The sequence below is a fragment of the Anser brachyrhynchus genome (genome assembly GCF_964034855.1).
Source record: "Anser brachyrhynchus genome assembly, chromosome: 1".
Lineage (NCBI taxonomy): Eukaryota > Metazoa > Chordata > Aves > Anseriformes > Anatidae > Anser > Anser brachyrhynchus.
In genome coordinates this window covers 67,363,647-67,391,041 of record NC_137694.1, presented here as the reverse complement: position 1 = coordinate 67,391,041, position 27,395 = coordinate 67,363,647, and the positions used below count along the sequence as shown (strand labels likewise).

The following is a 27,395-nucleotide window of genomic DNA, read 5'->3' as shown; positions in this document are numbered from 1 at the left end:
GAAAAAAAAAGAAAAAAACACACATGAAGAAACCTGGGGGAAAAAAAGGAAAAACTGAGAAGCTAAAGTACTTGAACGTGCCCTGTCAATGTTCTCAAGCAGAGACTGCTAATGAAAAACAAAATGGATATGGTACATTCATATTTTATCACATCAGAAGGTTAAATGTATATTTCAGCATATACAACTGTTCACAGAAGCGGGCTTGGAGCCTCACAGACCACAGTTCAGGATTTATTAAAGCCACACTCCTACAAGATAACAAGTGCAATGCAAGTAATCCAGTATTAATATTCAAAAGGGATAAAAGTGAATGAAAGCTTTAGAGTAGACTTTCTGTACATGTAGCATCTTTTTCCCAAAGCTTGTATACCATACCTTTACAAAAAGCATTAGCAAGAAACTGCAGTTCCAGGCTTAGAAATACACAAGTGATGCAAAGCCCTCTTTTAAACACATCAATAACTGCACCACATTGGTTCCTCAGATAGCCTCATAGCCCTGTCCACGCTCTTCCACACAGACTATGACTTTTTAATAGACACTAACAACAGCAGGGATTGTAACTCCACACAAGACCTGGTATTTTCAGTACACTCTGTTTCCAGCTCCACACAATTACAGAAGTTGCCTCTAAAGTGATTCTCTTATTTAAAATTTAAAAAAAAAAAAAAAGTTCATTTTTGCCTCTGTTTAAAGTTTTATACAATATGAGATGTTAAAACCAGTAAGTTTGAAATGAAGCATCAGAACATTCCTTGACCTTGTCAGCACCATTTTTTTCTTTTTTTTGTGCAATAAAAACATATTTAAGCATATTCCCATGGAACTTGTTGATTTCCGTGAATTGACATTCCCCAGTAAAAAAATACAATAAAATAAACCACAAACACAAAAAAAACACAGCAATATTAGCTGGAAATGTTTCAAGCGGCTCTCTGCCCAAGAAATGCAGAACAGAAAAATTGCCCAGGCTACTCCAGATACAATCTCCAAAGGCTTCTCCTTTGCTTCTTTAACTCTGTCCAGAAGATAGAGCCTTCCCTGTATTCCCTTCTGCAGGACTGAATAACAGAAAATACTTCTTCCTGCTTCTTTGCTTGCTTTACACTATCAGCACGGTATGTATTCATCACCTTAATGGAGGACATGAAAATGCCTCTTACATATCCAGGCACCAAATCATTATTTGCTTCGAGACACCGTACAGTAGTTTGTGTTGCTACAGGAACCACACATAGCAAGCTTTATATTTTTACATACATATACACATACATTATACATATGTTGTATTAAAGCATTTAAAATGAAAAGTCAATTATATCAGATGGCTACAGCAAACACAGTATTTGAGAGTATGATAGATGAATACCCAGACAACAAGAATTTTGAATTTCTTCTAAACGATTATTGTGTTTACTAGCCATGTCTTCCTATTGTAAGAAAATCTCTTTGGTTTGGCATTTTCCATAATACTATATCCCCAGAAAATTACTGATTTCTGTGGGGGGGCCTTACCTTTGTAGCATCACTCCCTCACAGTTTTCTGAACTTGCATTCCCATGGTGGTAGCTATGGCGTACATTAATTTCCAGCCAAAAGAGGAATCTATTCCTTTGGGTGCAAATCACACTCCAAAGACTACAAGACAGGTCTTCTGCTGCATTATCAGAGCTCCACAGTCCTTACCCTGCCTCAGGCAGGTAAGTGCTTTCTCTTCAGGTGCACAACCAGGCACTTGTCCTTACAAACAAAAAACTTTGCCACTTATCCACGAATCAAAGAGGCAGTGGGATTTATTCAGATGTTCCATGAGAAGGTGGAGATGTAGAAGCATGAGACATAAGACAGAACTCCTCAGCAACTTTGTAGCACATGAGGTTTTTTCATCATGTTTTTTACCTCATTTCCAGATCATGAATTATTTTGAGTTTCTGCCCAGGACCAGCACCATATTAATTTCTGAACCATTTTCTGCTCACCAGAAAAGAACCAAACCCACACCCTCCAAAGTTAGTCTGACCTAAGCAGCCCAGGACTTGCAATTTAAAAGAAGTACTGCAATCAGCTCATCTGTACCACCTGATCCCCTGTTTCTCCTCAGTCACAGACTGTGTTTCCCATCAGGGCTTTGTCCTGGGCTGCTCCCAACCCTCCCTGGTGGGGAAGGTGATGGAGAGACAGCTGCCCAGGGGCCAGCAAGCACAAGCGCCAGGGCAACTACAGTGGCAGAGCTTTCATCTTGGGGTCTCATTGCTCCTGGCAGCTCTAAGCTATTTGCTTGGCTGGTTAATATGGAGTGAAGCTGGTTGGAGGTAAGATGCCGTGATAAAAGCATGCATCACACTTTGTTATCTAAGCCCATTGAAACAGATAGGAAATAAATACCAGCATATCAGAGTATGGAATAATTTGGGAGGGGCTGTTAGCTGTACAGATAGCTTTGACATGTGCAACAGTGGACTGTGCAGTTCCAGCTACTGAAACAGAGAATAATATTCATGACCGGTCAACCAGAGCTCAAAGAACATCCCTACATGCTGTGAGAAAGAGCATAACAAGTAGTTAGTGTGATGCTGGAACACAGTTTTAAAACTGGGATTTAATTTCTCACTCTTGATGAAGAAAATGATTTATCTAACCATGTATTTTCAAAATTAAAAGCAATATATCTGGGAGTAAAAGCTGAATGCTGATGATTTATAGTTACATTTGATACTGGCCTTGCTAATGATGTGATATTTTTGTCTGTGTAACCTATGAGTTATCCAGCAAAAACATAATCTTTCAGCTGCTAAAAGAATTATATTCATATGCTGATACAGGGAGAGTTTATCAAACAGATAAACTAGATATACTTGGTTTCACTAAAACAGAGGACACGGGCAATATGAGTGCTTGTTCTTAATGAGCAAAATTTCCAATGGGCTTCACATTTGAGAAGCAGATTATATATTGAAAACTTTACATTGTTTTGCTTCAGTTTTTCATAGATCTTCATGATTTTATCTGTCTTGTTTTTCATTTTTTCCAGACAGACTTAACTGGCTTGCAGTATGTATGGTTAGATCCTACTCCAGCATATGTGGAGACAGATCTGCTTAAGAGAGTCTATGCACCGATAACATATACCATATGGGCCGGGGGGGAGAGAGGAAAAGGGGAAGACAGAAGGAGAGAGGGAAAGTTTAAATCAGTGGAGCATTACCAAGATGGAGGCAAAGTAGTCCTCCTATCATTACTTGTTTTATTAGATTTGTTCTTTAGGCATACAGCCTTGTACTAAGGACCATCAAATGGCCTCTACAGTGCTTATATCCTGTATCGTTACACTAGGAATTGTGACGAAGAACTAAGGCCTTAAAATGCTCCATTGCACATGAACACATTTCACCTTTTGCAGGTCTAGGAAGAAGATGGTTTATAACAATTAGTGAAAAACTCGAGAAAAAAATAAAGAAAAAAAGGGGAGCTGGTTTGTATCAAATCTTATCATGAAACTACTCTCTTGTGTAAGAGATTTTACTGTTAAAAAGTATCTTAAACTGTTTCATATAACTTGATCAGAATAAAACAACAAAAAAAAATCTCTTCCTATTCTATTATTGAAAGTATTGGAACATCCTAACATAGTTTGAAAGTCTTGCAAGAATATACTTTCTAATGAGATTTGTGGGGCTCCTTGCTTCTGCTTAAACTAGAGCATAAAAATACAGAAATTCTCAAGAAAAGAAAAAGCACATCAAAGTTGAGCAGAGTTTACCAAGCCTGAGAGAAGCTTGGCTTGAGATGGGAATATAGTTTTGTTTCAACTGTATCATCATGTAGATTTCTACATTTTATGAGCAACATTTTTCTTTGCTAAATCTCCATCGCTCAGCATACCAACAAGGTGTGTCATGGGTACATTTCACAGCATATTTTGTTGCTGTATTTTATTGGACAGTATTTTGTAAATGTTAGCACATTTGACATAGCTTTACATGATTTCTTTGTTACTGAGGAAGAAATGAACAATGTTTAGCAAAGCAGATGGTGCAGCCAGGTGTATATTTATTTAAGAATAAATCACAATGTACCACAATACATTTCCTGCTACCGGTGTTCAGAAGTGAGTTAGGAAAAGAGCCTAGAAACTTGTCGGCTTTACCCACTCAGAATAACTTAGCTAGAGATGTTTTTTACATAAATGTCATATCTTAATATGAAGAGGTCATTGCTTCCACATGATTTGTTGAATATCTGTTTAAACAAACACTGTTATCCTTTAAAGCTTGTTTCAACTGTGCTGGGGACTGAAACCACAAAGAAGGTTTTTAAGTGTAAATCTGATTTAAAGCTCTGAAAATGTCAAAGCAAAATATATTGTGTTTGAGAAGACTTCAAATATCTCTTGATAGTTATCTTCTGAAGATGGAAAGTAGATAACAATGCCTGACACTAGTATAAAAGCTTTGATTCATATAAATTGAAACTGACCATATAAAACCCATTTCACCGGTTCCAAACCTGTAATGGAGGTACAAGTCCAGCTGAAGCTGCAGAAAGAATAGAAAATAAGAGTAAAGCTAAATTTGATTAGAACAACTTGGTAACATCTCTTTTCCTGTGAAAAACAAGTAACTTTTATCATTTCCCAGCTTAAAAAGGAGAGGTGTTTTTGGAAAGTTGATAGATTTGTCTCAGGAAATTTGTACTAAAGAAATGAGAGGACTCGACTTGAAAAAATCTTAGTGAAGGAGTGAAACCTGTTACACGCTCAAATTCTTTTAATAGCAGTGGAAGACTATTAAGGAAAGATATTTGGGAGTAACTAACAAGTCTCAGAGAATCTGTGCATGGAATAGTCCTGAGCAAAGTGTGTGTTCCTTTGGAGGGAGAGAGAGAGTAGAAGTCACTGATCCTAGCCCACTTAGTTGCATGTGGGGAGTAGGAAGGAACAAGAGAAATTTGTAGTTTTAAATAATGATTTAACTTTCACATGTTGTTGAATGAATCTTTCCTAAGCAGAAGTGTGCTTGGAATGGTAATTCCTATAGAACTATATGGAATTTGGATTTGCTATTGCTCAATAAAAAAAAAAAAAAAGTGAAAGGGAATGGTACATGATTAAAAAACCACAGAACTTGTCTAGTAGAATCACAGTGTAGAAGATGTTTCTGGATGTGCAAGGACATTGGGATATATTGATGTGACAGTATCTTAAATGTGCTTTGTGTTTACTCTTTTCATCTCAAATTAATTTGCTTGTGGTCCATTATTTCATACACTATAATTCCATCTCTAAGAATTTGGGAGGTGTGACTTTAATTGCTCAAGAAACACACGTCTAATTGGGATGGAAAAAACAATAAGAGGAGGTGCTTCTGAAAAACTGTGTGTAAGCTGTCATCAGAAAAGATGCGGAATGAGAAAATGTCATGTGAATTCAAATATCCCATTTTACTGTTGTCTTTGTGGTCCTGTTTTCCTAAGGAAACCACTATTTTCAAGAATTCTATATTGCTCTATCTCTCCGTCTCTTTTTAATCATTAGTTGACCAAACTCCAGCCAAATTTGACAAACAGATAGTCATCTGAAGCATATTATGTTCCAATAATACACATAAAGCCTCAGCTGAAGAAAAGTTTGCATTGTAAACTCACCTCTTTAGACATCTCATCTTGATCTTGGGACCCACATCTGGAAAAAAATAAATATAAATAAAAGGACTGCACTGGTGTTCCTGCTCCTGGTTAGTCATTCCTGTAGCTGTAGCATTTCTGTTCTCAGCACACAGGGCTGGATTCTGTTAGGTGCTACGGAGACACAGAGTAAGAAGGGCACAAGAACCAAGATCTTCATGATGAGGACTCCCAGAGCAAAAGACTGCCTGGAAATAGTTCCACAGTAAAATACGTACATCTAGACATATAAACATGCAAAATACAAAGCACTGGCTTGGAAGAAGATAGCTCCAACACATTCCTAAACTGGGCACCCATGATCCTTTTATACTTGAGTCTCATGACATTCATTTGGTCTATGTGTGGTTAATCTTTTGTTAGTCCACATTATTTTGTTCCTTGTCCCTTCTTCTCAGCTCAGTCTGTGAACTATAGGAAAAAGGGCATATTGAAGGTCTTTTTTTGCCTGTGGCCTCATAGACTAGTTCTGTCCCATCTCTGACTGCCACCTCCTCCAGATCCCCCACCATTTCTGCATATGCCTTCCTGGTGTTCCAGCCTTGCTCTGCACTCGCTCTCCATTTTTATTCAGGGTTCATGGCGATCATGTATTCCCTAGGGTTTTGAGGTCTCGTTACTGTTGATTCACATGGTGCAGCTAAACTATTGGCCTTGTACAACATAGCTGCAGATAGGCAGAGAGTTTCACTTTTCAATGGCATACATGTGAACAACTTAAAACCAGACAAGTTTTCCTAATCAGTGGGCATTAAAGTCCATGTCTAAGTGAACTAGAAACCCGTAAATGGGAAGACAGAAGGAAACATTTATAAAAATGTTTCTGAACTAAAGAGACTTATCATTCACAAGAATTAATAGGGCAAGATGAGATGATGTTTGTTATTCCCACATTGATTCATTTTGGGAATACAAGAAGTGACAAAGAACTGCACTTACAGTCTTGCTGTTAGGGAGGAATATAAGTGCGGGTCTTTGTCACTTCTTATAGTCCTGAAAGTGAATCAATGTGAGAATTAGAAAACTTCATTTGAAAATATCTTCAAGTGCTGAATTTAGCTGCAGCTCAAAAAACTGAATTCATGTGCCAAATTGGATGTCTTTGTTACAGATGACTGTAGTTAATTATTCATAGTCCATGTACTGCAATACAGACAGACCTAGGGATGCAAAAGTGAGTTTATACTTTGTAGGTCAAATTTACCGGCACTGGGTAAGCAGGTGCACAGCAGCTAATTTGAGAGAAAGAAGTTCTGCCAGGCCAGATCTAGCAAAATTAGATCATTGTTTAGAGTGCAGATGGCAGAAGGTTTCGGAAGAAAAGGATGTGGTTGATTTGCTTTTCACAGCAGTTCTAGTGTAGTGTACAGCTATATGCCATGTATTTACTACAACTTTTACTTTACTTTTACTGTTCATCTATCTGGAAATGAATGCTTCCAGGCCATGGTAACAGATGACATACAGTGCAGACAGCATGTTTCACTCATTCCCAAAACTCTATAAATGGTAACAGCCTAGGATGCTGAAGTTCTCTGTGCCCTGCAAGATGAATGCCATTGAGCAATATCAAGCTCCTGAGAAAACACGATAGTGCCTTCTGCAGGGTAAATGAAATATTTAGTCTCTAAATCCCTGTGGGGCCCAGCTGGAACCCAACAGGGGTGTGGAGCTATATTCTCAGCATGATTCTTTTTTGGCTTCTAGCATTGGTGCTGCTCACATCCCCAAGGGGCAAGTGATCAGTCAGAAGCTACTTTGTGTGGCTTGCACTAGCCAGAATAGCCACTATTTTTTCATGTGCCCCCTCTGTTAAGGATGTTGAAGCTGGGTGTGGAGAGGGGCAAGAGAATGTTTGCTCGTAGTTTGCACAGCTAGGGAAGTTAGTATTTTGCCAAGATAATATTTCCCTTTTGGCATGTTTGCCACTCGGAGCATTGCAAGCTGTGTTGTGCCTGTCCAGTATAATGTGGGCGAAGCAAGTCATTTCCCTTACTCCTGAAACACAGCCTTCTTGGGGGGAAAGTGTGGATTCTGTTGAAAAGCACAAAGCAGTGTTACATGACATTTCTGGACAGAAAATGAAGGGCTCCTACAGCCATTTCAGCTTCCGGAGTGGAGGTTGGCAGAATGGAGGTGCCTGAGCGTGCCAGAAATAACACAGCTCCTCTCTCCTGCGCGGGTGGCCATCTGTCCTGTTCTCCCCATGCTGCCTTGGAACCACACTGTGATCTTTGGCAACCTCCCGCTTTCAGCCTCCTCTGTTGCAAAATGGGGGCTTGTAATATTTCCTCCACGTCCATGGACTGTTACGAAGCTCTAAGATGGAAGATGGTCTAAAAATATCATGGCTGTTAAACCTTGGAGTGTATTTTGGATCGGAAAAGCCAATGAGAAGCATCTGGGTTATATCCAAGATCTAACAAGGCACTCATTTCCAGTTAGACTTGGTCATCTGGGTGGCAATGAGTCAATGAGAGGAGACCTATTTCACATGTGCTCTAGAAAGACACTGCTTTATCATTTGTAATACTAGTGTGGGTTGGATAACACTCCAAACAGGACTCCTTTGTATTTTGGTGCCTCTGGCAATGGTGTTGTGTGCATAAATATTGCAGTTCTGCATGGGAAGGTGATTCTGCTTAATAGAGAATTTCAATAGTTCAAAATCTGGCGTTATTCTGACAAGAGCTGTATTTTAAAATTCTCTATAAAAAGAAAGAGCCATGGGACTAGGACTCTGGGGCAGACACCTTGGCTCTCTTCCCCAGAGGCAGTGCCTGCCAAGAGCCTTAAGAAACTCAGCCCTTTTGCTGCCTGATCCAAAAGGTTCCTGGGTTGTGAAGGAAAACTCAAAAGCAAACCAGCTCTTCAGAATGTTTCAATTTAATAAATATCAAATGCTATTGGAAAAACAACAACAAAAAGAAACCTGCTGGATTCTTTTTTCAGCCTTGCTAGTAAATATTAAATTGCAATGACTTCAGCTAAGTAAACAGGAAAGCATACCCAGCTGTCTAACTGTGCAACCTGGCAGTAGCAAAATGAAGACTAGATTAAAGGTATGATGGACCACAGCAACCAAGAGAGTTCTGCATCTCTAAATAACATCAAGTAATGAAAGATGGTACCTCTTTGTGAGTTAGTCTTGATTTTGCCTCTTCTACCTTATTTTGCCACTCAGCTAATAAATGCTAATTTTGTGATGAAGCAATCCAGAAGCGCATACTGGAACATACTTTTGGCCAAAATAAATAAGTAATGACTTCAGGAAAAATACACATCTGTGCCTTCTGTTTGATTGGCACAAAAATCACTGGTATTCCAGTGCCTCCCTCTATACAAAATTGGCCCTTAGGATAATTATGGCTGTTGTCTTTGTAAAGGGCTTTGACTTTTGCGCAGGTAGCACTCTATACATAAAGTACAAAATAGTATTATTTCAACACAGTTGCTGGGATACCATTATATTGCGCATTATGGGAGTACTCATGTAAGTGATATTGCTAGGAGGGGGTGTGAGGAAAACCAGAAATATCTTCCCCACCCACCTTTCGTATTCTGTGCAATGGTAATTACTGTTCCTGCTTTCTAAACTTTGTAAACATCCCAGCTGGCTGTGAAGAAGGCAGCTCTCCTGCTGCGGCTGCACAGGTCCCTCGCTGCAGGACCATGAACTCGAGCTGCGGTTTGCCTACCGTTCATGAGTCCATCAGTACAGCTGCTCACATCCTTAGTACTCAGCACACCCTAAGTCACTTGCTGAATTAGGCCCCAATAACAATATTAAGCTGTGATTTACCTCCCTCTGTGGCTAAAACACCTGTGTGTGGCATCCCATCCCATTCCCTGGGCATTTTGCAAACAACTCACCATCTAGGTCCACAGTGATTAAAAGCATAGTTTGCTATAGCTGTGTAATCTATACTTTGCTGCTTTCCATTTTGTTCTTTGCTTTGCGATTTGTGTTTGGAGAGCTATGACTCACTGTACTCAGGCTCTTGCTGCTTGAAATTAAAATAGGAAAGCTCCTCCCTTCCCCCATTTCCTAATATGTTGCTTTCTGAAGCCATACAACACCTTATAAATGTTTCATCAGAAGGGAGCTGCCAGAGCATTCCCATCTGTCACATTAACATGGCCAGATTGGAAGTATTTTTTAAAATGTAAGATATCGTATGGAGGGAGTGAATAAGGAACTGCTTATATGACCAGGAGAAGCAGAGTTAATGTGAGGCTGTGAAGTGTTGCCACTTTGGGTTTGAGATTCTGGACCCACCTTGAAACAGCAGCCTTTATAGATGACGGGCAACCAACACTCCCTGCCTGTACTAGAGGTCTGTGGCACAACTGCAAGTTTGGCCTTTTCCGTCCTGCTGTGGTCCCTTATAAATTGATCAACCTTTACTAGAAGCAAAAAATTTCAGTGCTTTGCAATCTTCAGAGCTTAAATAGGAATCCTGGAAAATTATCTCTGCCTACGCTTTCAAGGAGGAGAAGGATTATAAGATATCTTAAGGACAACCTTTGTCTCCTGTGTCTTACCAAGTATTCATAACACTTAACCAACTATAAAGTCTTTCATTTGAGCTGAACTCCTGCCCCAGTGACATCTGAGTTTTGCCATTGCTTTGGAATGGGCTATTCTGTAATTTCAGCCCTGGGCATGGCTACTCCATGCAAACCAGAAAGTTCAGATCTCACTAAGTGAGCTCTGAATGATTGCTCAGGAAACTGAAGCAAAACAGTCATCTGGGATGTATGCATGCTCAGAGTAATTAACCTTGCCTGTTAACAGGGCTAGTTGTTCTGGGGGGGTCTATGGCTATGCCTGTACTGCTATACAAAATAGACCTAAAGGCCAGTTCTTAGCCCTGAGACTTGGCGGAAGTAAAGAGGTCAAGGCCAACTCCATTTGCAGCTGATTTGTTTTGAAGGGAACTAGTTAGTGAGGTCCAAAACACAGTGAGGACAACCTAATGAGTGAACAGTGTGGATGACCAAGGGCTATTGCCGGATCTTGCTTTCCGGTCCTGCGTCATTTAGCATTATAAATGTGTCCTGCGTGGCTTTTCACCCAAGGCAGGATCTGCCTACTTGTGCTGCGTGGACTTACCAGCTTGTTCAGTCCTGTGGGCTGCTTCTGTGCTGGTGCTGTCCTGAGTAGGATCCCTTGGCAGCTGGCTTGTGGAGCTGCAGTGGATGATGAATCTGCGTCATGGTACATAGTATTTAAGCTGTGAACCAGAGCCAATAAAAGTTTGCAATTAGTGCAGGAAAAAAAAAAAAAATCAAATCTTAGGATTGCTTTGATACTGAGATGCAGCCACAGATAGTCAGTAGGTCTTTGTTTTCCTCAGCCCCCTTCAGAAGGAGGAGGGTGGAAAAGGTGTTATATTGCAGCTTTCCAGGAACTTGCTTGATTCTGCCTCATTTCCTATGTTGCACGCAGCGGCTCTGTCATCATGCAGAAGGCTACACCACTTGCATTTTAGCCAGTGCCCACCTCACACACTGCTGACACACAGTTCTCACTGGAGCTGAACACGTACACTGTTGGGAGAGAAACATACTGCATGCCAATTTGTGAGAACATACATGGACAGAAACGGATGGCTCGAGAGCTTGAATCCTGATTTCATTTTCACCTGTTATGCAAATGTTCTGTTGCGCTGGGGTCCCACTCTATCTGTCAGTTTGTCTTCTGCAAAGTAGTGATAATCTTACAATAGCAATCCAGATTTTCAAAAGATATCAGCCTCCCACTCTGACAGCCAGACTTTACAAGGAAATCACCTCCCATTTAGGCACCAAAATGTAACATTCATATGTAGAAAAAAAGTTTAGCACACTGGATCCTCAGCTTCTTATACAATCTGGGCAGCAGGCACTGCTGTGAGGGTTGTTGGGAAGTTTGGAAAACTTGCTCCTTATTTCAGAACCGAAATGAGAACCCAGCTCTTCTGAAAATCTGGCTCTGATTCAGGTGTTGAATGCTCAAAAATTTGAGTCTGAGCTCTCTGGAAAATCTGGCGTCTAATGAAGGAGTGCTGCGAGGATCAATTAATTAATGTGTGAGATCCTGGCGTAACAGTGATGACAGTACTAGTAAACTTTGTAAAGAAGTCAGGAACAGCTTCATGTGTTGAAATTTCAGGGAAAATACCTAGTAGACAAGAAATAACAGCCTACTGCTGTTCTGCTGCAGCAAAAGGCGAACCAGAGTTGATTCTCCCATAGCTGAATTCTACCACCGGCAGAATGTTGCCAATGACAGATGTGATACTATTGGCACACAACTTTGGAAGTTTTAAAATATTAAAGTACAGCTTTTAATGAAGTGGAGAAAAACATAGTAAATCTTTAATACTGACTTCTTAACCAAGAATTGCTAAGAATATTTGAAAGCTGTTGCTCTGTTGCTATTAGTTTCACCAGAATATTTGTTGTCAGGTGGACTTAGATTTTCCAGATGACACTAATATCCCTACAGGAAAGGAGAGGGCGATTTTGAGATGAAGCAATGTCTTAGAAACTGTTGAGAGACTAGTTTTATAAAAGAATCATTATGCAAATAATCTTGTGTTTTTCTTTTGAATAGTTACGCTACATAAAAGGGAGAGAGGCGCGTCTAGGAGGTGCCTGTTGCTCCTTCTGCATGTTCACTGCTGTAGTGCTGCTTGGTGCCTGTGGTTGTCCAGGGTCTTCACTATCATTTCAGAGACAGACATATAGCCCTGTATTTCAGGGGTGAGAGTGGGGGGGGGGACGGGGGGCACGTTTTTCTGGTGAGAGATAGGAAGAGTCTTATTTCTCATGTAGTTCTTTCATTTCCTGATAGTTTCTCAAACAGCTGAAGAACGAGGCTAGATAGGGCACATCCTCCATGTGGTGTAGTCACATCTTCAGCAGAAGCTGAGAGTGCTGTAGCTGAGGGCTAGCAATATTTACCTCATAGCTTCAGATTCCAAGGGTCATCTACCTCTCCATTTTGTAGTGACCACAATCTAACAAATAAGTAATTCTAACGATTTCAGCAGAGCTGCTCTATTTCATATCAGCAGAGGGACTGGTCTAGTACATAATATGTATAGTACACAGCATAGTACTCAGAAGGCAGTGGAAGCCAGCAGGCTTGGCAGTAATGCCTTTTCTTATCTAACTTGCTTCTCTTCTCAAACATTTCTTTTATAAGCCTACTTTTCTCTTTTGGCCTTGTGATGCTTACTCTTGCGCCTGCTTCTGCTGATTTAAAAAAAATAAAAAAAGTAAAAAAGTACTGGGAAAATGAAATGATTTCTGGAATGTGTCAGCAACAAGTAGATTCTCGTGGGATTGCCTTTGACATAGAGGAACAATAAGTTTGAGAGAGGAAATTGGTTTCCCCACGGCTGATGGTTTTCCCTGGATTGGCTTACCCCACTCCCACAGTGTTGAAGCTATTGAATGCTCAATTAGTATTCCCTAAAGTGTCAAAATGAATTGAACCAACTCCAGAAATTCTTCACTGCAGTTCATGTATCATTTCTCAGGCTTTGAGAAAAGGACCTACTGTTTCACTGTGTGCAGCAAACAAATTCTCCCCTTCTCAAACCTGTGTCACTTTGTTTTTTTACTTGGTTCAAGGGCACCTGCAAAAATAAACAGCAATGGCAAGTTATTACCTCCAGAATGTGTGGAGTGCCTCAGCTAACCAGTTTATAAATAGCGAGACAGATGGATATAACGGCTATAGTATCTTCAAGTACTTTGGGTTAGTTTTATTTTGCTTTGGGCAGTTTCTGTATTACACTGACTTATTGTGACAAAAGTAATGGATTCTCAAAGCGCAGATTGCTGGCTATGTTTTGCACTAGAGGCCAAAATGATATCGCCACGTCCAAGGACTCAAAAATTAAGAGCTAGATTTCACCCCAAATAATGTAATTTCTTCAGAAGCTCGTAGAACTGGGGTTTTAAATTAAAAAAAAAAAAAAAAAGGAAGAAAAAAAAAGTTTTATTGTGTTTTATTTATATTTTTGAGTCATTGTAATGTATTTGACTACATTTTTATCTCACCTTTATAACCAAGAATCATACATTTCTTCCTCAGTAGTAAACACAAAGACCAAAGTATGGTTCTAAGAGGCAAAACTTTGAATTTTACTAGAAATGACAAAATGGCAGAAGTTAGAAATTAACTTTTCAGGCACAAGATGTTTCCAAGGATCGCCCTTTCTGGTTCATCCTAGTGCACATTCCAAGAAAGTTTCATTTCGTCATCTCAGCCTGAATCACTCAGTAGGTACTCAAGTGTAACAGTCTCTCCAAGTCTTACTTGCATTAACTTCATTAAGCTTGCTTACTGTGATTCTCCTTGACCAGATCTCTGATAGTGGTAATGCCTTCCTTCCTTTGTATTGGCCAGGCTTATGTTTATGGTCCAAAGAAGCAGTCAGGAATAAAAATATGATATGACTAAGTTGGGTGCTGGACAAGACTGAGTACATCACTCACCAAGGTGCTCACAAGAACAAAAAGGCAGAAGTTATTTGAACTTTCAACCTCAAATCACAGTTGGTATTTATTCTGAAGCAAAAAAAGAAAATTTTAACAGCTAGCTGTTTTATTCTGAAACAAATGAACTGCAATACTTTGGTGCTTTGCAGTGAGATCAAGGACTGTTTATAACAGTTGAGACAGATAGCCTTGAGTCATTTCACAAGGCAGCAGCTATTCCCAGTTCAGCTAGGAATTAGTTACAAGAGAACTGAACACCTAGGGAAGACTTAATGAGGACCTGCCCAGAAAATGATTTAGAAAAAGAACTAAACAGAGGAGAGAAGCAGTAGCAGAGAGACAGTTGATAGATTTGCAGTTCTTTCACAGGAAAAGATACGTGAAGTATAAGCTGGGCTGTATCAGGAATTCATGAAAGTGGAGGTTGTGATAATTTATAGTGACATTCTTGATCTTTTTCAAGTAATTCATATGAACAAGTGTAGTACAGGAGATGCAAAGATTTTCTGCTATCCTCTGATGTCTGGCAGGCACTTTGCAGTTTACTAATTTATAATTTTGATGTTGGGATGGAGAATATGCTTATGATACCCAGCTAGGATGGACAGTAAGTGTGCTAGAGAGCAGAATAAGACTTCAAAATGATCCTGGTGAGCTGGAGATATTGTCAAAAAGACCATTCTTTTTAGGAAAACAAAAAACAAAACAAAAAAAAAAAAACAAAAAAAAAAACCAACACATCTCTTTTTAGAAAAATGTTGTGTTACAGAAAAGTGGTAAATGTGTTACATAGGCTGAAGAAATTAATGGCATGCACACAGCCTGGGGGTTGTCTGGTGAGATAACACTTCATCCAGCAAGGATTTGAGGGTTATAATGAGTCAGAAGCTATGAACATGAGTCAATCAGCCTCAAGCAAATAAGGAAAATATTAAACAGTATGTTTAAACCAGAATATTGTCTGTAAGAATGGTGAAATAATCCCTCTGCTCTACTTAGAGCTGCTTTAACCCAAGAGAGCAGCAAGTAGAATTCTCCAATATTTATAATGTAACTGTGGGTACAACAAAAACAATGGCTTTAAATTTGCAGTAAGGAAGGTTCAATTGTGCTTTAAGGACAAACATCTAACCACAAGGATGATGGACCCCATGGAATAGATTGCTTTGGAAAGGTTGAGGGATAACAGAAAGCTTTTACCCAGAAGACAAACATCTGTAAAAAAAAAAAAAAAATCGTTCAGCTTTCACGGAGATACATTTGGTGACTTCAGGGTCCTTATTTTCAGTGATTCATTCATAAAACCTGTATAAAACAGGAAGAGCTCAATACAGTGCATTCACCTTTTCTTTAACACTCTGGGCAAAAATGAGCAGACAGTGCCTCCCTTTTGGTACTTACTGATTCTGACAGAAAGGCAACAGCAGCCGCTCAGTGGGTAGAGCGGTTTGCAGCAGAAGCAGTACAAGGGCAAGTGGAGCAGTGAGAGAGGTTGCTGACCCAGGCTGTGTGATGCATTGCCGCTTGTGAGCCACTTGCTGTCACAGGATGCTCAGAAAAGGGATATGGTACCATCACTGCCCACCGCTGAATCATTTCCAACGTAGGCAACAGTGCAGCTTTGGCCATGTAAGGCCACACAAACAAGCATTCAGAGCTCAACTGCTTCAGGTTTTACAGCACGTGAGGATGCAGAACACCGGCCTAGAAAATTTATGGAAGTCTCACCTTCTCTTTATTTATCCCTGAACGGCATAAAGGTCGCTACTGGAAAGTACCTTGTCCATGTTTGGGCTTCTAGCAAGATTCTTGTTTGACATCAGTGAGAGAAATGTTGTGCTTTACCTGTTCCAGTTCTCCCTGGAGCCTGCTGTAGACACTGAAATGGCTACCTAGAGCGTCAGCTTGCAGACCTGATTCTAACTCAGCTGCTTATAAAAAGTTATGCATGGAAGAAAACACTTTAAAAATACACTTGAGCAAGCCAAGAGAAAGAAATAATAATAGTAAAAAATAGATCAATTTTAAACACTGTGAGGGTACAATCCCTGAAACTCTATTTTCACTTTAGTTTTCAGCTTTCTAAGAGTACAAGAAAGTTCTGGGAGAGTGGGAGAGTGAGTGCTTTGACATGCACATAAAGACTTGTTCATTGGCAGAAAAAAAATATTACTGCATTTGCTACTATATCAACAGCTTTACTATACTGACTTCAGCACCTACGCAATGTTTCCTGAAGAAATGTCTTTCTTCTGAAATTTCCCCATCTTGCATTTCCATTTTGAAACTATGCAGTCAATAAATATAACAGCAAATAGGTTGATAAATAAGGACCAAATCAAAGAAGAGGAATAGGCAAAGAAAGTGGTGACAAATAATGGAAGATTGGGATTGAGGGTGCATAGAAACTTCATATAGTTGAAATAATGTCCATAGCATTTTGTCAGCATCAAGCTAAGAATCCTAGGATAGACAAATTGGTTGGACACCTGTACAGCCTTTTCTGTTTTTATTACCATCCTATGGTCCTGCTTTCCTGGGATAAGCTCTGTTTGTTCAGCTAGCAGAGACACAGGTCTAGTAAGCAAAAGGGCAAAAGAAGTACAAGGCATTTGCATGAGGGAGAGACAGAGAGGGTTTTATGTGAGCAGTCTCTCTGAAGTCACCTTAATCTAAGCAAACAGGCTGCTCTCTGGAGAGCCAAGTGTCAAGTCTGGGAATGGTTGTTCAGTGAGGGGCAGCATGGTTGGATGGGGAGGTGAAACTCACTTGTGAAGACAAACCTGAGCCAGTTTTTCACTTACCCAAAGCTGGTACCAGGATCAACTCCCAGCCAGACTATGGGTACTCAAGCTTGTCACCATGTACAACACTCACATTTCCATTGCATATCCCCTCCATCACAGCTCCCCCAGGCCAGCCTCCATTCAGTTTAGCTAAGCAACTACTCCAGGAAAAAAAAGCATGTCATGTAAACCAGTGCATCTGAAATAATTGAGTGCACAACAGATTATTTGTAATCTCGCTCATTGAAAAAAATTTCCATAAATAAGTCCCTAACAAGTCTGCATTATTTTATTAAGCATGACAATCTAACTAAATATAAATTAAGTGTAAATTCAGGGACTTAATTGAAAAGATTAACCAAAATGTTTAGTTGAATCATCATCAGTTACCATCTCTGTTTTCTTCGAACAGCTGCACTGTCATCCGTGCAGAGTTTAAACAATAGGCCAGTAAGGGTACTGGAACACATGCTTACCTTCCAACCTCTCAGTAGATCCATCACTTCCAGCTTAGTGTTGTGTCTGGGCTGAAAGATGTTGCTGACTCAGAGCCACAGTCCTGAGTAAGCACCCAGCACGCTCAGTTGCCATCAACAACATGAGCTTCCATGTGTGCGTCAGAAAAGAAAACATCACCAGATTTTTCTCTCCAAGATGCATTTAGCACTGGTGACAGCTGCTGAGCCTGTGATGTGCAACCCAGAGTGTCTGTCCAGCCGGAGAGCTTTTGCAGCCAGCTGTCACATGCAGCCACTGCTAACACGTGTCAGCAAAGGGTGGCCCCTCTTCATGGCTTATTTCCCTGCCCTGGAAACCCTGGCCTCCCTCCTGGCTCTGGTGTTTCATGCTGACCACAGGCAGGGGTTTTGGCAGTGGCGTGGCTGGAAGGAAGGGTAGTAGACTGAGTGAGGGCTGCAAGGATTGCTACAGAGGGCGGTAGTGAAACTCCTCTTTGAGGGAAGGGTCGGGGTGGGATTTCAGCTTGCAGGTTGATTGCTGTTGGTTTTGCTGCCAGCTCACGCTGGCTGAGTGTACAAGTTGCCAAGGGCCCCCAGGGGCTGTTTCGGCAGCTACAAACCCACCATCTGCAAAGATGCATTGTCCATGCACCATTCCTTGGGCACCGTGGAGCATTAGCTGGGGAACCTTCTGGAGCTATTTAGATTGAGCTCAGGCCTGAGCAGCCTAGTCTATAGCTAGCATACAAGGGGAAAAACTTTAAATGTGGATATAAGGAGATTCCAGCCCATTTCTGTTGTCTCCCCAGGACTTTTCCTGAGGCTCCTGCACTGGCTACGCACAAGCCACCACAAAGCAGCCAGACAGCAGTGACTCACGTTTTCCACACACTGTGGAGCAATAGAGATTTAACCTAATGGAAAAGCTTTGTGTCCTGTTAGCTGCGTCTCAGCTTTTGTACCCTGATGACAGAAGACTACCTGGTGTCTAGGAACTGCATTCCCAACTCGCACAAAACTTTAAGCCTGAAATCTTAATTTAATTTTATTTTTCTGTTAGTGCTTTTTATTGTTTCAGGACTTCTAGGATAATTTATGCCCTGTTATTTGACTTTATTACACAAGATGCCAAGATTTATGTTAATAGAGGAAAATGCATTTAAAACGTCTCCTAATATATTTCCCTTGAAATACATGAAGATTACAGCTGCTGCAATAAACTCATAATCTCTGAATGCTAGAATGGAAATGTTTGACATTAACAGGCTGCTTTTAGAAATGAAATATCGGTAGTGAGGACATTGAGAACTTACAACCAACATATAATTGTGACTGCATTTGAACGTTGCAAGCTATTTGAGATTCAGGGGAGAAAAAAAAAAAAAGTTTTTACACATGCCTCAACACTTCTTGATGTCAACCAGAAACAGACAGTGGAATTCCAGAGGGAAGGTTGCTCCCATGGCAATGTAGAGTTGACAGGAACTAAGGAGCATGTGAAATCCTGTGAAAAAGTCTGATCCCCCCTATTTTCCAATCTCAATGATTTCCATGGAAATTGAATTCTAGAAAACACAGAGAGATTTGTATCTTGACGGCACCACAGACTTTAAAAATCTGGATTGGTGTGGAACAGCTTGGGGAATAGCTGGGTTTGAAGTAGCACTGCATTCCTGATGGAATGTCCTAGTTAAATATCTGACTGGAAGACTTTGAAAGTGGACAGAGCCATCGTACAGCCTTTCATATGTATAATTTCACTACTTTCAGAGTGTGGAAGCGGGCATTTCATGTTACTGAAGTAGCAGATGATGAAGAGATGAAAAGAGGTAGTCTCTGAACAAGATTCCCTTCTCTGCCACAACAGTTTGACGCCACTAAGATGTTACTAGCTTATCTCAACATAAATCTGATGTAGTAGAGCAGAGAATTAAGTATGGGTTTAGAAAAATGCTGGGCAAGTTTGAAATTAAAGTGTTACAGTAGAGCTGTAGTTCATGCTACTGTTAGCAATCCTTAGTGCTTAAATAAGACAAAGATCAATTTTGTACACATGAAACTCCCACTGAACCCCGCTGACAGTGACAAGGTAATGACTAATTGCTCTAAATAAAATATGATTGCCTGATCTGAATTTCTTTTTCTAAGAATCTAGACACTTTTGGTAAAAATAGGGTTGTTCAAATCCTCCCTTGAAAAATGAACTCAGGAGTGTTGGTCTAAGCATAAAAAAGACCTTAGAACTCCATTTTTGAGCTGTAAAGCCCTATGATAACAGTCACTCACCTGTTAGGAAGGTTTATGCTTACATTCTAGGCATTAATTGTGCCATTTATTGTAGAACAGAATGGTGCTTTTCCCTTGTCTTGGAATACCACATGAGAAGGAAACCAAGCTCAAAGTGGTTCTACAACTTGAAGGTGAACAACTGGTTTCCTACTTTTCAAAGGTTCACATACAAATATGACCCTATGTCACCATTAAAACAAAAAGCCAAAGCCAAAACTTATATTTGCCTTAATAATATTAATAATTTGCAACCTTTTTTTATAAGGAAGTAGATTTAGTATTTAATTTAAGAATCAATTTCATCTCTGCTACACAAATATCAAAATTGAAACACCCCATGGACCAACCAAGTTAAAAGAAAATCATGCATTCTTATCACCTGTTCATTCTTCTACATATTTAGAATGACAATAGCAAACGTCTGTTTGAGTAAAGGTCAAAGTAATTTCAAAGAAATCAATAAAACTCAACTGCTGCTAATTCCACAACTTAAAGCAAAATTTGATCCAATAATTGTTAAATGAACACCCTTAAAATAGGAAGTAACAGATTCTAGACACATGTATCATCAGTTCAAATCCAATTTTACCTCTTAAAGCATCCTAGCACAATGAAAAAACAGTCATGAGAGGAACTGTTCGGTCAGTGAAGAGTATAGACTCTCTTTCACCATTTATATTGACTTTAGTGGGTGTTTTCTTTTGTTCATCAGTAATAAAGTTTGTAGGTTCTTAATGCAAATTCCTTTTTATGTTTGCTTCAGGCATTTTGTGTGCCTCATTCTATAAAATCTAGAATGATCATTTTTATTAAATCTCCCTTTCTAATTGTTATGCACTGTTAACATTATTTTATTTATGTTATAGAAGACTCAGAATTGGTTCTTTGCAATATAAAAATATGAAAGAAGACACAGCCCTATCCCTAAAAATTTATGAGGAAAATGCTAATATGTTTGGGTTCATTCTATTTCAGGAAACTAAATTTAGCCTTTAATATTTGTTAAAGTTAATTCACAATGTTACGGAAAAAAAATGGGACCAAAAAAACAAAAAAAGGTACTAAATAGAATCTTAGATGGGGGCTTTATCTAATTTACTAAGATTTCTGAATATGTCATTTTTGAACTTTGAAAGGGATAAATCAAAAGACATCTTGCTATTCCAGTAATGCTGGGAATTATAATTCTTCACTTATGAGCCTAAAAAAGCCTACAGAGTAAAGCATCTATTAGCACAATTTAGTCAGTACAGATTGAAAGCACAGATCACAATGTTAATCAGCTCAACAAAGCTGCTGCATTATTAACAGTCACCAAAGACCTTCGTCATAACAGTTGTACTAAACAAAGAAGATGCAAATAAAGGGATCCTTGGATGAGTTTTATAATTGTATTTGCTTCTTGGGTGTTGTATTTTGTTTTTCTTAAAAAAAAAATAAAAGGGATCTGTATATTGAAGTGTTTCATTTGGAAGCACATTGGATTAAGTGGAATAGAGTCAAAATTAAAACATATGTTAGTCTGAGTCTTGACTACAGTGGGAGTTGAGAGCTAATTCTCTTCGATGAAACACAGTGTGCAGAAAAGTTTTACTTTATAGTTTTCTTTCATTAAATGAACTTGTTATATGGAGGAATGTTTCATAAAATTATTTTTAATCAAAAGTCAATTTATGGTTGAAGAATGGTTTTGACAGCAAATTTATGACCAGCTGTAATTAACCATATGGAATCTTTCTGTACGAAGACCTTTCTTTGAGAAGCAAAGACCTTTCTTTTACTAAACGTGTTCACTACTGTAGCATCAAATGTGTTAAGACCATTTTTTCTCAGGTACAGCTTTACAGAACCAGATCCAAACTTAATTGCAGAGTTTTCACCTTCTCCAATCAATGAGTCAGATCTCCAATATACAGAAACCTCGTTACCAGGACTCTGCCTTCCTCCCTCTGTCCAGTACATCAACTATGGCAAAGGTCTTGAAAAAATAATACGCAATCATGTAACTAGAGGTTGGATAGCAGACAAAGTAATTTAAACAAGATACTGTGGGCAACCTAAATGCTAAGTACTTGAAGCTTGGTTTTAGAAACTCAACAAGAATATTAATAACATAATACTTTTGTAGGTGTCTATAATTGCCTGTATTTAAAAAAAAAAAAAAAAAAAGGATGTTCCATTAATTTTATGATCATGAAATACTTACAGATTTAGATTATCTTCTATGCAAATAAAGCTGTTATGTGTAAATTGTGAAGTGGAGATATAGACACACAGAACAGCAAGAGAGCATGGTCACAGAGTCTAATCCTTCATGTCATGAATCCCCTATAAGTTATTTGCCTTCTATACGAATAGTGCATTAAAAATTGCCTCACTTACACATTGTTTCCAAATTTTAGAGAACAAATAAGCACAGTATTTGTGGAAGACATTATACAGTAGAAATCAATAGTAGATTACTTTGATAGTGTGACGATAAAAGAGATTAAGATTATGAAAAATCTCAGGAAATGCCAAAGATGCTTCTTCAGTCAAAGATTATTCCCCGGTTTAAGTTAAAAAGGATGTAGAAGATTGCCTCACCTCTTCCTGTGCATTTGTCATAGTGCTTTTAAGGTACAATACTGTTATTTAAATCAAGCATAAGTATTTCTAGGAGTATTATCATCCCTTGAATACCTGTGTGTTGTCTGATTAACACTGAATCAAGCTGCCTTTGTATTCCTTGGTTAATACTCTTTCTTTGACTCAGTCTGAAAGTACTTATTGAATATCTAGCAATGTGCTTATGGATTTTAAGGGGTGCTTTGCTTGCAAAAGAAATGAGGAAAACATGTGAGGATTTGGCCATCATGCATATGTCAGATATTCACAGATTGATGTTAACATAACACATTCATCTTCACGAGTTTGACAAGCAGATCATCTAAACGTGCTGTGACATGCATCCATAACTGAATGACTAAAATGCTCACTCTAACCTCAAATTACTCTAATTGATTGGTTCTTCTATCTATAATTCAAGAAAATGGCTCTGCTTTCAGGAATGACAACTGAAAACTGGGAGAGTGATATCCATGCACCTGATTTTCAGATTGTCTAAGCTGCTGTTCTGACGACCTCTGAGGCAAAGTCATGAACCTGCTATTTCATGGTGATGCTGTGAACTGCAATTAATGCTGTCAGAGGAAGCAGACAGTTCTGTTCATAGACTGCCACTTAGTCATGAAGCTTTTGCAGCTGCACAGTAAATAGCTCTCAAGCATGCTTTTGGAGGTTAATTGTCCACCACAATAATTTTTCAGACATCACATTATGTACACAATCCTTGATGTACCTAGCTCTTCATGCACCCTACACATATATATTTACCCACAGCACCCATAACCCAGATTCAGGTAGGCCAATTCAGTTAGAGGTGCAAAGCACTCTCAAGCTAAAATGCACTAATGTTATTGGAGTGTGGGAAGGGGGATTCACAATTGCATGTAGCTGTTTCTGTTTTGTTCTGTTTTTGTTTCAGACAAAGTTGCCATCTCTGGCCTTGATATATCAAACTTCTAGAAGCTTAGGGCTGCTCTGATTTTGTTTCTGTTTCTAGTTTCCAGTTCAGGATGCTACATTTTTTGTAGAAAGCATGGATTTAAAAAGTAAAGCATATGTAAAAATGAGCTGGTAGTTAATGACAAACTGCAGTGAACACAAGTGTTTTAGGTAATTTGATAACAATGTTCCCATTCCTTTACTGAGCTAATACTACATAATGGGATATATCTGGTTCATTTTATGCAAGTAATGATATAAACATAAATATGTGGTTCAGTAAGATGTTTATGAAAACACAGTGCTTTGCCACAGTGATTGCCACTGTCTGGCATTTCACTGCTGTCTCCTTTTATTTGTAACATAATTACTTCAGGAGATGCCACTTCATGTCATTTTGCAAATGCCTTTAGTTAGGAGTGACACAAGGGATTTCCAGTGGAGTGGGAACAGGATGTAGCAAGAGGAAAGCCTGAATGCCTTTAGGGACCTAGGATCCTAGATGTGGATCACAGTACCCTCCTGCCACCAAAAATAGGGGCTAGGTCATCAAGTGCAGCTTGAAAGAGTGCAGCTGACATATTTAGTTCAATTCAAAAATTAAGCATTTCCTTTTTTTTTTTTCAGGTTAGTAAAGCCTTTTGTTTATACCTTTTACAGAATGATATCAAATCAGCAATGGAAAAGCTGTTTCCATTCACACTGTGTTTTCAGAAACAATTTTCTCCTTTCTTTTGGACCAGGCTGCTTGCTGACTTGACAAATGGCTTGAGCCTTTCTCACGCTGCCTCTTCCAGCTGTTTTGCTTACTAATCTGCTCACTTTTCTTCCTCTCCTCCTGTCCCCAGAAATACACTGCAGCATACCTCTTCCATCCCCACCTGGCTGTGGGAAGTTGCTCAGCTCCATTTACTCCCCATATTCTGCTGAAAAAAGGCTTCTCTATCCTTCCCCCTCCAACATGTATGCATGTAAGTCCTAACTGGGAATATTTATTTTCCCTTTGATTAAGGAAGCTTTGTCAATACTTGCTGAGTTCCTGGGTTCACACACAGTCAGATAACACAGCGATAGCAGCTGTCATAACTGCCCCTCTGCTAGAAGCTGCAAAAGGCTCTGTGCATTATGGTCCCAGTACGTTGCAAATGTGGCTGGCTTATGGCATCAAATGCAGCACCTAAACAGCCTGTCTTTGATGTCCACATTTACCATGGTCTGGAGAAACACAGTCAAATGCTGTCTCCCAGCTGAAGGAAACTACACTAATGTGAGGGTTTTCAGTTGTAGGACTGCACACAGGGTGAAACTGCATGCTGTCTTCTCATGTTCCTCTGAGCCAGGTAGCCAGATTATCAGAGAGGAATGTTAGGGTGGATCTCCAGATACTTCTGGCTGTCCTCAGGATGCATCTATCACCATCTCATCTGTGCAGGGCCTGGCTGCTTGCTTACCTCTTGGAAAGAGAAGAGGCAGGCAGAGGGAGTGATAAAGGCAAACAGCCCTGCTGCTCAAGGCAGCAGCCACATCCTAGGACATTCCTTCATCAGCCGCCTTGCCCCAGGTCTGTCCACAAGGCAAAACATGAGCACGATGAAAGGGTAATAGCAATATACTAGAAAACCTGATTTTCTGTGTTTGTTCATACAGATGAGAGGAAAAAGAAAAAAAGTGAAACAAAAGCTCTGCAGCCATTTCAATGGGATATCTCTGTTGCATTCAGACCTAGCAATCAGTTTTTGTTCATGCATAGGCACACATCACTGCACCGGTTTTCACAAAACACCAGATGCTGAGCTGAATTGCCTCACGGAATCCATTAGCAATTCAGGAGATTTAGGAGGCTCTGATAAGAGTATGTACAGCAGCTCTGTAAATTGTCTCATTACACATCAATAAATGTTGAAGTAAGTAGGAGCTTGCATCTACATTTGATTTCTTCTCAAATACGTGGAATGGTTGAACATGTTCATTCTTCTGAATAGTAAAACTGTTGGGTTAAACCTTGCAAAAATCAGTAGGTTAATTCACCATCCTTCACTGAAGAGGCAGTTGTAAAGATTTTAAAAAAAAAAAAAAGCTTTTTTTTTGTTGTTTGTTTGTTATTTTGGCATCAAAGTTTTGGAGACTGCTGCTGACATTTGTTTATTGTGGTTTAAAATAGGTATTACTTACAATATACCTAATACTTTTGTCAAAAGCTTCTTTTTATTATGCTGTATCAGCAAAAATAAGTAATAATTCCACCTGAAGCTGATAAGTTATAAATGTAAATTTAGAGAGTAGTTGTGGTTAACCATTTCCCCCTTGCTTTGTTAATTACTCTGTCCTGCTTAACAGATCGTTCCTAAGTCGTGCTGGAGCCTCTCATTGGAACCAGTCCCTTTGGTGGAAACACTCTTGGCCCCCTTTCAATGGAAGCAATATCATGATAAAATATTTACAATAAATTAAAATTAGCCAGTAGTAAATGGACAGAAAGTGACAACACATTTCCATGCTGGGTTCTCCATATTTATAGTTTTGTTGACTCTGTTTGATGCCAGGTGCTGTCTGCCATTTGAAGGCACTCCCTTTTGTGAAGAGCAGAGCTGGAGAACGCCAGAATCCTGGTACTGTAACAGGGCTACGGCTGTAGCACTCCACAAACCCAGCTTAGAGCAGTGGCCAGAGTGAAAGAGGGAAGGATGGGAAGGATGAGTAGGCCAGGATAGGATAGTACACACAGGGTGCCTGCATCAGGCTTCCCACCGTGTTAAACTCGGTGTGGTCCTAGGAATGCCAAGTCCTCTGCAGTAAGCCTGCCATCACTTGGCAAGAAGAACAGAACCCAGATCAGAAATATGTGTGAAAGGAGGCTAAAATATTAAAGTAAATTTTTCAAGGAAATCACATTTAGTGGATGTGCATTTCCCACCCTGTGATCTAAGTTTTTAGCCTGCTAAGGTCTGAGGAATTTGTGGTTTTTGTTTGGTTTTGCGGTTTTGTTTTGGTTTGGATTTTGCTGTTTTGTTTTGATTCTTAAAAATTATGGTGGGTTTGGATATTTGCCAGCAGGCTTTTCTAAGTAATTTTGTTAGCTTGATGGCAGAGGCTAAAATTTGCAGCTTTTAATAGCTGAAATGTTCCAGTATGCTCAAGTGATTTAAGTGCTTCAGAGATTGTTACCCTAATTCCTTGAGAGTGAAACGAGAAACTTTAAAAGTCACTTATAAGAGAAGAAATTACAGCAAATATGCATATGAATAACATCATTTACAGTTAAAGGATAACTAAACATTTCTAGAGATAGATATAAACCAGAACAATTGGATTCAATTCTGCCTTTCAGACAGACTGAGATCTGGTTACAATCTTTATAGTTGAAGCATCTTTCTAAATATCTCTGAAAGGAATGTACAACAACTCTCACTGTAATATCTGAGTCACCTTTCAGCTAAGGGAGTACAGATGTTCAGAACAGTTCAGCACTGTCAAATAACTTTGGTTATTGGTTAATGGTCTGCTCCCAGATCTGGTTCTTTGGTCATCCACATAGGATGGAGAAAAACCACTGGCTTCCTCTGCTCCCCTCCAAGCATGATTCTGGGAACAGTTTGCTCTGCATACTGTTCCTATAGATGAAGAATAAAGCATCATTCTCCAGCACCTCCCCATCAGCTCTGCAATCTCAAAGACCCTTAAGCATTCTCCTGTAACTCATGCAATATCCACCTGCACTCTTGTACTATAGAAGTTGAAAAGTCCAGAAAGTAACAGTCTGAAATTAATCAAATAGTTTACAACAGAATTTCATTGAATCAATTATTTCTACTGATAAACTGCAGGAAGTATGTGGGGACACAGTATTCCACACAGTAAAAACTTGTTGAGCAGATTGGAAAAACAGATTATGATTATAGATACAAAAGAAGAGGTGACATTGTGACATTAGGCCATGAAGCCATACCTGTCTAGATTAGAGATTAGATAATTATGTTTATTTATTTTAATAAGCTATTTCTCGTCATGTGTAAATTTATGCTGATCAGTAATTAAAGTAGCTGTAGTATGAATCTCTGCAGTTTTTCTTTAAACAAGCTTAACAATATTTTGTTGCCTATTCATTTCTGTCTCTTCACAACACTGTGCCAAA

At 39.3% G+C, this 27,395-nt stretch overlaps 1 protein-coding gene and 1 long non-coding RNA gene across 5 annotated transcripts in view; one reads left to right on the top strand and one right to left on the bottom strand.

Moving 5' to 3' along the window:
* RERG (RAS like estrogen regulated growth inhibitor) overlaps positions 1 to 27,395 on the top strand; it is a 109,698-nt gene that overhangs the window by 30,612 nt on the left and 51,691 nt on the right. The gene's annotated exons all lie outside the window — the stretch shown is intronic.
* On the bottom strand, positions 222 to 18,231 carry LOC308180517. Its single transcript, XR_013940984.1, has 2 exons — positions 1,519 to 18,231; positions 222 to 1,136 (listed from the first exon to the last, which is right to left on the bottom strand). It is a non-coding gene; the product is annotated as an uncharacterized lncRNA (long non-coding RNA).